Here is an 11,150-nt window from a genome sequence, read left to right as displayed (position 1 = left end):
AATAAAATTTCAGGGTACTAGGCATTCTGGGTAATAAAATCTAATCCCTAATTCCCACACCACTTTCTCTTTTTGCTGGCCCATTATGCTTGCTGTGCGACATGTGATCTTTATTAGAATGTTGTTGTAGTGCAGTACGAGAAACGAGATAAGACGGCACTCACGGTTTCATGCAGTGGTTCTTTATTTGAGGAGCAGGTATATCGGGACAGCAACATGCTGGAGCGTTCCACAGGGTAGAGCAACACGGTGTTTCGCCGGTGGCTTCTTCCGGCTCTATCGGAGCCAGAAGAAGCCACCGGCGAAACACTGTGTTGCTCTACCCTGTGGAACACTCCAGCGTGTTGCTGTCCCGTTGTACCTGCTCCTCAAATAAAGAACCACTGCATGAAACCGTGAGTGCCGTCTTATTTCGTTTCTGCATTATCAAGTACTTACCTTGGTTACAGACGTGCACCGCGGACTTAGCTTGTCTAAGGAGGAACAGCCAAGTGTGTGTGCCTCTGCTTGAGTGACATCCCAGGTTCATTTGAGTGTTTGTGGTGGTGCTCGTCTCTTCTACTGCTTCAGTATCCATTCTATGTAAGCTTTAGTGTTGGTTCTTTAGCCTTGTACTGTGTGTTGTGCTCCTGTGCTTAGCCTGTGTTATTTACTGTACTCTTTTTCGGAGAATGCCCTATTACGGCACTCCATATTTGTGTATTTTCGATGACTGATTACGAATTAAGTATCCCAAGCCATTACAATGTATATAAAAAGGGTAAGAAAAAGAATTATTAGAAAGTGACTCTAATGCTAAGCTCATACGGCGGAATGTCCGCCCCCGGAAAATTTACAGGCGGACATTACACGGACAGCGTGGAACATGCCGGTCTAGGACCACTTGGAAATGCACTCCATAGACGGCAATGCATTTCCGATCGGATTCCACAGAAAAAAAATTGACATCGACAATTCTTTCCGGGGAGGACGGAATCGGAATTTCCACGGCCGATGTTTCCGCCACGGAAAATTCTGCTCTCATTCAGCAAATGACATAGAATCATGCATGATATGTACATGGGGATCTTTATATCAAGAGAATGTTAAATATTTTTTCATATTTTTTTTTTCCTTTAATGCAATAGTTGCTAAAAACCTTCACTAGATGGCAGTATTTTCCCACACTACAAAATATCGAATTCAGAAGAAAAATACCGTATTGGCTACTTTTCATGTCATCTCTTACATTTATCAGGTATTCATGGACCTTGGTTTATGTTAATAAAATAAAGAGATGCAGATGTGACGTGTTACCGTCCGTTCTTATTGTTGTGTACATGGAAGGTTTTATGCTTTAGGTTTTATTATCTAATTCAATACATATAGAGCGGATATTTGCGTATTTACTGTGCGCTGTCAATAAATGATCTAATACATATTATAAAGGGGGTAATAATGAAACAGCAATATGTCAAAGGACTGATCTACAAACCAGGATATACATGCTATCCCATTGCCTTATTAACAGTGTAATAACAGTGTTTCCTAACCAGGGTGCCTCCAGCTGTTGCAAAACTACAACTCCCAGCATGCCCGTACGGGCATGCTGGGAGTTGTAGTTTTGCAACAGCTGGAGGCACCCTGGTTAGGAAACACTGCCTTATAAGATTAGTGGGTGGGAATCAAGATCATATGCTTAAAGGGGTACTCCCGTGGAAAACTTATTTTTTTTAAATCAACTGGTGCCAGAAAGTTAAACAGATTTGTAAATCACTTCAATTAAAAAATCTTAATTCTTCCAGTACTTTTTAGGGGCTGTATACTACAGAGAAATAAAATTAAAAAAAAATGCATTTCCTCTGATGTCATGACCACAGTGCTCTCTGCTGACCTCTGCTGTCCATTTTAGGAACTGTCCAGAGCAGCATATGATTGCTATGGGGATTTTCTCCTGCTCTGGACAGTTCCTAAAATGGACAGCAGAGGTCAGCAGAGAGCACTGTGGTCATGACATCAGAAGAAATGCATTTCTTTTTTGGATTATTCTCTTTAGTATACAGCCCCTAAAAAGAACTGGAAGGATTAAGATTTTTTAATAGAAGTGATTTACAAATCTGTTTAACTTTCTGGCATCAGTTGATTTAAAAAAAAAAAAAAAAGTTTTCCACGGGAGTACCCCTTTAACCCCTTAACGACCAGGCCATTTTACACCTTAGCACCAGAGCGTTTTTTGAACATCTGACCACTGTCACTTTAACCCCTTAAGGACCAAGGATGTACCGGTACGTCCTTGGTCCTGCTCCCATGATATAACGCGGGGTTACACGGTAACCCCGCATCATATCACGGCGGGCCCGGCGTCATAGTGAAGCCGAGACCCGCCGCTAATAGAGCGCAGCGCCGATCGGCTAAAAGTGAAAGTGAAACCATGCCGGTTAACTCAGTGGGCTGTTTGGGATAGCCGCGTCCCGAACAGCTTACAGGACAGCGGGAGGGCCCCTACCTGCCTCCTCGCTGTCCGATCGCCGAATGACTGCTCAGTGCCTGAGATCCAGGCATGAGCAGTTGTTACGCCGAGCGCTCCGGGTCCCCGCTCCTCCCCGGAGCGCTCGCTTCTCTCTCCCCGCGGCAGCGCTCCGGTCACGTCCTCTGACCCGGGGCGCTGCGATTCCGCTGCCAGCCGGGATGCGATTCGCGATGCGGGTAGCGCCCGCTCGCGATGCGCACCCCGGCTCCCCTACCTGACTCGCTCTCCGTCTGTTCTGTCCCGGCGCGCGCGGCCCCGCTCCCTAGGGCGCGCGCGCGCCGGGTCTCTGCGATTTAAAGGGCCACTGCGCCGCTGATTGGCGCAGTGGTTCCAATTAGTGTGTTCACCTGTGCACTTCCCTATATCACCTCACTTCCCCTGCACTCCCTTGCCGGATCTTGTTGCCTTAGTGCCAGTGAAAGCGTTCCTTGTGTGTTCCTTGCCTGTGTTTCCAGACCTTCTGCCGTTGCCCCTGACTACGATCCTTGCTGCCTGCCCCGACCTTCTGCTACGTCCGACCTTGCTTTTGCCTACTCCCTTGTACCGCGCCTATCTTCAGCAGCCAGAGAGGTGAGCCGTTGCTAGTGGATACGACCTGGTCACTACCGCCGCAGCAAGACCATCCCGCTTTGCGGCGGGCTCTGGTGAAAACCAGTAGTGGCTTAGAACCGGTCCACTAGCACGGTCCACGCCAATCCCTCTCTGGCACAGAGGATCCACTACCTGCCTGCCGGCATCGTGACAGTAGATCCGGCCATGGATCCCGCTGAAGTTCCTCTGCCAGTTGTCGCTGACCTCACCACGGTGGTCGCCCAGCAGTCACAACAGATAGCGCAACAAGGCCAACAGCTGTCTCAACTGACCATTATGCTACAACAGTTACTACCACAGCTTCAGCAGTCATCTCCTCCGCCAGCTCCTGCACCTCCTCCGCAGCGAGTGGCCGCTCCTGGGATACGCTTATCCTTGCCGGATAAATTTGATGGGGACTCTAAGTTTTGCCGTGGCTTTCTTTCCCAATGTTCCCTGCATCTGGAGATGATGTCGGACCTGTTTCCCACTGAAAGGTCTAAGGTGGCTTTCGTAGTCAGCCTTCTGTCCGGAAAAGCCCTGTCATGGGCCACACCGCTCTGGGACCGCAATGACCCCGTCACTGCCTCTGTACACTCCTTCTTCTCGGAAATCCGAAGTGTCTTTGAGGAACCTGCCCGAGCCTCTTCTGCTGAGACTGCCCTGTTGAACCTGGTCCAGGGTAATTCTTCCGTTGGCGAGTATGCCGTACAATTCCGTACTCTTGCTTCAGAATTGTCCTGGAATAATGAGGCCCTCTGCGCGACCTTCAAAAAAGGCCTATCCAGCAACATTAAAGATGTTCTGGCCGCACGAGAAATTCCTGCTAATCTACATGAACTTATTCACCTAGCCACTCGCATTGACATGCGTTTTTCCGAAAGGCGTCAGGAACTCCGCCAAGATATGGACTCTGTTCGCACGAGGCGTTTCTTCTCCTCGGCTCCTCTCTCCTCTGGTCCCCTGCAATCTGTTCCTGTGCCTCCCGCCGTGGAGGCTATGCAGGTCGACCGGTCTCGCCTGACACCTCAAGAGAGGACACGACGCCGTATGGAGAACCTCTGCCTGTACTGTGCTAGTACCGAACACTTCCTGAGAGATTGTCCTATCCGTCCTCCCCGCCTGGAAAGACGTACGCTGTCTCCGCACAAAGGTGAGACAGTCCTTGATGTCTACTCTGCTTCTCCACGTCTTACTGTGCCTGTGCGGATGTCTGCCTCTGCCTTCTCCTTCTCTACAGTGGCCTTCTTGGACTCTGGATCTGCAGGAAATTTTATTTTGGCCTCTCTCGTCAACAGGTTCAACATCCCGGTGACCAGTCTCGCCAGACCCCTCTACATCAATTGTGTAAATAATGAAAGATTGGACTGTACCATACGTTTCCGCACGGAGCCCCTTCTTATGAGCATCGGATCTCATCATGAGAGGATTGAACTTTTGGTCCTCCCCAATTGCACCTCGGAAATTCTCCTTGGACTTCCCTGGCTTCAACTTCATTCCCCTACCCTGGATTGGTCCACTGGGGAGATCAAGAGTTGGGGGTCCTCTTGTTCCAAGAACTGTCTAAAACCGGTTCCCAGTAACCCTTGCCGTAACTCTGTGGTTCCTCCAGTAACCGGTCTCCCTAAGGCCTATATGGACTTCGCGGATGTTTTCTGCAAAAAACAAGCTGAGACTCTACCTCCTCACAGGCCTTATGATTGCCCTATCGACCTCCTCCCGGGCACTACTCCACCCCGGGGCAGAATTTATCCTCTCTCTGCCCCAGAGACTCTTGCCATGTCCGAATACGTCCAGGAGAATCTAAAAAAGGGCTTTATCCGTAAATCCTCCTCTCCTGCCGGAGCCGGATTTTTCTTTGTGTCCAAAAAAGATGGCTCCCTACGTCCTTGCATTGACTACCGCGGTCTTAATAAAATCACGGTTAAGAACCGCTACCCCTTACCCCTCATCTCTGAACTCTTTGATCGCCTCCAAGGTGCCCACATCTTCACTAAATTGGACTTAAGAGGCGCCTATAACCTCATCCGCATCAGAGAGGGGGACGAGTGGAAAACGGCATTTAACACCAGAGATGGACACTTTGAGTATCTGGTCATGCCCTTTGGACTGTGCAACGCCCCTGCCGTCTTCCAAGACTTTGTCAATGAAATTTTTCGTGATCTGTTATACTCCTGTGTTGTTGTATATCTGGACGATATCCTAATTTTTTCTGCCAATCTAGAAGAACACCGCCAGCATGTCCGTATGGTTCTTCAGAGACTTCGTGACAACCAACTCTATGCCAAAATTGAGAAATGTCTGTTTGAATGCCAATCTCTTCCTTTTCTAGGATATTTGGTCTCTGGCCAGGGACTACAGATGGATCCAGACAAACTCTCTGCCATCTTAGATTGGCCACGTCCCTCCGGACTCCGTGCTATCCAACGCTTTTTGGGGTTCGCCAATTATTACAGGCAATTTATTCCACATTTTTCTACCATTGTGGCTCCTATCGTGGCTTTAACCAAAAAAAATGCTGATCCCAAGTCCTGGCCTCCTCAAGCAGAAGACGCCTTTAAACGACTCAAGTCTGCCTTTTCTTCGGCTCCCGTCCTCTCCAGACCTGACCCTTCCAAACCCTTCCTATTGGAGGTTGATGCCTCCTCAGTGGGAGCTGGAGCTGTTCTTCTACAAAAAAATTCTTCCGGGCATGCTGTCACTTGTGGTTTTTTCTCTAGGACCTTCTCTCCAGCGGAGAGGAACTACTCCATCGGGGATCGAGAGCTTCTAGCCATTAAATTAGCACTTGAGGAATGGAGGCATCTGCTGGAGGGATCAAGTTCTCCTGTTATTATCTACACCGACCACAAGAACCTCTCCTACCTCCAGTCTGCCCAACGGCTGAATCCTCGCCAGGCCCGGTGGTCTCTGTTCTTTGCCCGATTTAATTTTGAGATTCACTTTCGTCCTGCCGATAAGAACATTAGGGCCGATGCTCTCTCTCGTTCCTCGGATGCCTCAGAAGTTGAACTCTCTCCGCAACACATCATTCCACCTGACTGCCTGATCTCCACTTCTCCTGCCTCCATCAGGCAGACTCCTCCAGGAAAGACCTTTGTTTCTCCTCGCCAACGCCTCGGAATCCTCAAATGGGGTCACTCCTCCCATCTCGCAGGTCATGCGGGTATCAAGAAATCTGTGCAACTCATCTCCCGCTTCTATTGGTGGCCGACTCTGGAGACGGATGTTGTGGACTTTGTGCGAGCCTGCACTATCTGTGCCCGGGATAAGACTCCTCGCCAGAAGCCCGCTGGTTTTCTTCATCCTCTGCCTGTCCCCGAACAGCCTTGGTCTCTGATTGGTATGGATTTTATTACTGATTTACCCCCTTCCCGTGGCAACACTGTTATTTGGGTGGTCGTTGATCGATTCTCCAAAATGGCACATTTCATCCCTCTTCCTGGTCTTCCTTCTGCGCCTCAGTTGGCTAAACAATTTTTTGTACACATTTTTCGTCTTCACGGGTTGCCTACGCAGATTGTCTCGGATAGAGGCGTCCAATTCGTGTCTAAATTCTGGAGGGCTCTCTGTAAACAACTCAAGATTAAATTAAATTTTTCTTCTGCATATCATCCCCAGTCCAATGGACAAGTAGAAAGGATTAACCAGATCTTGGGTGATTATTTGCGACATTTTGTTTCCTCCCGCCAGGATGACTGGGCAGATCTCCTCCCATGGGCCGAATTCTCGTATAACTTCAGGGTCTCTGAGTCTTCCTCCAAATCTCCATTTTTCGTGGTGTACGGCCGTCACCCTCTTCCCCCCCTCCCTACTCCCTTGCCCTCTGGTCTGCCCGCTGTGGATGAAATTTCTCGTGACCTTTCCATCATATGGAGAGAGACCCAAAATTCTCTCTTACAGGCTTCATCACGCATGAAGAAGTTCGCGGATAAGAAAAGAAGAGCTCCCCCCGTTTTTTCCCCTGGAGACAAGGTATGGCTCTCCGCTAAATATGTCCGCTTCCGTGTCCCTAGCTACAAGTTGGGACCACGCTATCTTGGTCCTTTCAAAATTTTGTGTCAAATTAATCCTGTCTCTTATAAACTTCTTCTTCCTCCCTCTCTTCGTATCCCTAATGTCTTTCACGTCTCTCTTCTCAAACCACTCATCCTCAACCGTTTTTCTCCCAAATCTGTTCCTCCCACTCCTGTTTCCGGCTCCTCGGACATCTTCTCGGTCAAAGAAATTTTAGCTGCCAAAAAGGTCAGAGGGAAAAATTTTTTTTTAGTGGACTGGGAGGGTTGTGGTCCTGAAGAGAGATCCTGGGAACCTGAGGACAACATCCTAGACAAAAGTCTGCTCCTCAGGTTCTCAGGCTCTAAGAAGAGGGGGAGACCCAAGGGGGGGGGGTACTGTTACGCCGAGCGCTCCGGGTCACCGCTCCTCCCCGGAGCGCTCGCTTCTCTCTCCCCGCGGCAGCGCTCCGGTCACGTCCTCTGACCCGGGGCGCTGCGATTCCGCTGCCAGCCGGGATGCGATTCGCGATGCGGGTAGCGCCCGCTCGCGATGCGCACCCCGGCTCCCCTACCTGACTCGCTCTCCGTCTGTTCTGTCCCGGCGCGCGCGGCCCCGCTCCCTAGGGCGCGCGCGCGCCGGGTCTCTGCGATTTAAAGGGCCACTGCGCCGCTGATTGGCGCAGTGGTTCCAATTAGTGTGTTCACCTGTGCACTTCCCTATATCACCTCACTTCCCCTGCACTCCCTTGCCGGATCTTGTTGCCTTAGTGCCAGTGAAAGCGTTCCTTGTGTGTTCCTTGCCTGTGTTTCCAGACCTTCTGCCGTTGCCCCTGACTACGATCCTTGCTGCCTGCCCCGACCTTCTGCTACGTCCGACCTTGCTTTTGCCTACTCCCTTGTACCGCGCCTATCTTCAGCAGCCAGAGAGGTGAGCCGTTGCTAGTGGATACGACCTGGTCACTACCGCCGCAGCAAGACCATCCCGCTTTGCGGCGGGCTCTGGTGAAAACCAGTAGTGGCTTAGAACCGGTCCACTAGCACGGTCCACGCCAATCCCTCTCTGGCACAGAGGATCCACTACCTGCCTGCCGGCATCGTGACAGCAGTCATGCGGCAGAATCATCGATCACTGGTTTCCTATGAGAAACCAGTGATCAATGTAATAGATCAGTGTGTGCAGTGTTATAGGTCCCTATGGGAGCTATAACACTGCAAAAAAAAAGTGAATGAATATCATTTAACCCCTCCCTTATTAAAAGTTTGAATCACCCCCCTTTTCCCATAAAAAAAAAACACAGTGTAAATAAAAATAAAAATAAACATATATGGTATCATCACGTGCGGAAATGTCAGAATTATAAAAATATATAATTAATTAAACCGCTCGGTCAATGGCGTGCGCGCAAAAAAATTCCAAAGTCCAAAATAGTGCATTTTTGGTCACTTTTTATATCATTTAAAAATGAATAAGAAGCGATCAATAAGTCCTATCAATGCAAAAATGGTACCGTTAAAAACTTCAGATCACGGCGCAAAAAAATGAGCCCTCATACCGCCCCATACATGGAAAAATAAAAAAGTTATAGGGGTCAGAAGATGACAATTTTAAACGTATTAATTTTCCTGCATGTAGTTATGATTTTTTCCAGAAGTACGACAAAATCAAACCTATATAAGTAGGGTATCATTTTAATCGTATGGACCTACAGAATAAAGGTAAGGTGTCATTTTTACCGAAATATTTACTATGTAGAAACGGAAGCCCCCAAAAATTACAAAACAGCGTTTTTTTTTTCAATTTTGTCGCACAATGATTTTTTTTCCGTTTCGCCCTAGATTTTTGGGCAAAATGACTGACGTCATTACAAAGTAGAATTAGTGGCGCAAAAAATAAGCAATCATATGGATTTTTAGGTGCAAAATTGAAAGAGTTATGATTTTTTAAAGGCAAGGAGCAAAAAAGGAAAATGCAAAAACGGAAAAAAACCCGGTCCTTAAGGGGTTAAACATTAATAACGCTGGAATGCTTTTAGTTATCATTCTGATTCTGTTTTTTTGTGACATATTCTACTTTAACAAGGTGGTAAATTTTTGTGCTAACTTGCCTCCTTTCTTGGTGAAAAATCCCCAAATTTGATGAAAAAATTGAAAATTTAGCATTTTTCTTACTTTGAAGCTCTCTGCATGTAAGGAAAATGGATATTCCAAATACATCTTTTTTGATTCACATATACAATATTTCTACTTTATGTTTGCATCATAAAATTGATGTGTTTTTACTTTTGGAAGACACCAGAGGGCTTCAAAGTTAAGCAGCAATTTTCCAATTTTTCACAAAATTTTCAAACTCACTATTTTTCAGGGACCAGTTCAGGTTTGAAGTGGTTTTGAAGGGTCTTCATATTAGAAATACCCCACAAATGACCCCATTATAAAACTGCACCCCCCCCCAAAGTATTCAAAATGATATTCAGTCAGTGTTTTAACCCTTTAGGTGTTTCACAGGAATAGCAGCAAAGTGAAGGAGAAAATTCACAATCTTAATTTTTTACACTTGCATGTTCTTGTAGACCCAATTTTTGAATTTTTACAAGGGGTATAAGGAGAAAATTTATACTTATATTTGTAGCCCAATTTCTTTCGAGCGCAGTAGAGGGTTCAGAAGCGAAGGAGCGACAAGGGGATTTTGGAGAGTACGTTTTTCTGAAATGGTTTTTGGGGGGCATGTCACATTTAGGAAGCCCCTTTGGTGCCAGAACAGAAAAAAAAAAACACATGGCATACCATTTTGGAAACTAGACCCCTTGAGGAATGTAACAAGGAATAAGGTGAGCCTTAATACACCACAGGGATTTAAAGACTTTTGCATTTGTAAAGAGAAAAAAAAAAATTCACTAAAATGTGTGTTTCCCCCCCAAATTTCACATTTTTGCAAGGGTTAATAGCAGAAAATACCCCCCAAAATTTGTAACCCCCATCTCTTCTGAGTATGGAGGTACCTCATAAGTTGACCTGAAGTGCACTACGGGCGAACTACAATGCTCAGAAGAGAAGGAGTCACATTTGGCTTTTTGAGAGCAATTTTTGGTCGCGGGGCATGGCGCATTTAGGAAGCCACTATGGTGCAAGAACAGCAATGGCATACCATTTTGGAAACTAGACCCTGTGAGGAATGTAACAAGGAATAAAGTGAGCCTTAATACCCCACAGGGGTTTCATGACTATTGCATATGAAAAAAAAAATTTCACAAAAATGTGTGTTTCCCCCCAAATTTCAAATTTTTGCAAGGGTTAATAGCAGAAAATACCCCCAAAAAAAAATTTGTAACCCCATTTCTTCTGAGTATGGAAATACCCCATGTGTGGACGTCAAGTGCCCTGAGGTCGAACTACAATGCTCAGAAGAGGAGGAGCGCCATTGAGCTTTTGAAGAGTGAATTTGTTTGGAATGGTAGTCAGGGGTAGTGTTGCTCGCAAATATTCGCAATGCGAATTTTATTCGCGAATATCACATATTCGCGAATTCACGAATATTCGCGAATATAGCACTATATATTCGTAATTAAGGCTTTAATACTACTGTGTGAGACTGGTGTGCGCATTTTCGCATATGCGAAAATAAGAATACTAATTTTTGTATATGCAAATTTTCGCATATGGTAATTTTCGCATACGTGAATTTTCGCATATGCGAAAATAAAACGAGAATATTAAAAATATGCGAATTTTGCGAATATATGACGAATATTTGTCCATATATTCGCGAATATTGGCGAATTCGAATATGGCCTATGCCGCTCAACACTACTAAGTATGATCTACTACAACTGAAGTTGTATCAATTGCGAAATCATTTTCGCATGCATGTTGATTTTCACATGGCGATTTTCGCATGGCGATTTTCGCATGCGCGAATATAGTTTAACAGTTGAGCTAACATGCATGTGAAGTGTAAAAATGAATCATATACTTACACCAATGAGGATTTTTGTCTCCCTTCTACTGTAGCTACTGCCGACCATGGTGACTGATGATGGGCCCTCTTCACTTCAGTATACCGCAGTTAGTAGTAA

This window comes from Hyla sarda, chromosome 5, assembly GCF_029499605.1.
Source record: "Hyla sarda isolate aHylSar1 chromosome 5, aHylSar1.hap1, whole genome shotgun sequence".
Taxonomy (NCBI): domain Eukaryota; kingdom Metazoa; phylum Chordata; class Amphibia; order Anura; family Hylidae; genus Hyla; species Hyla sarda.
The sequence above is the reverse complement of the archived record's forward strand: the minus strand, read 5'-3'. Positions refer to the sequence as shown.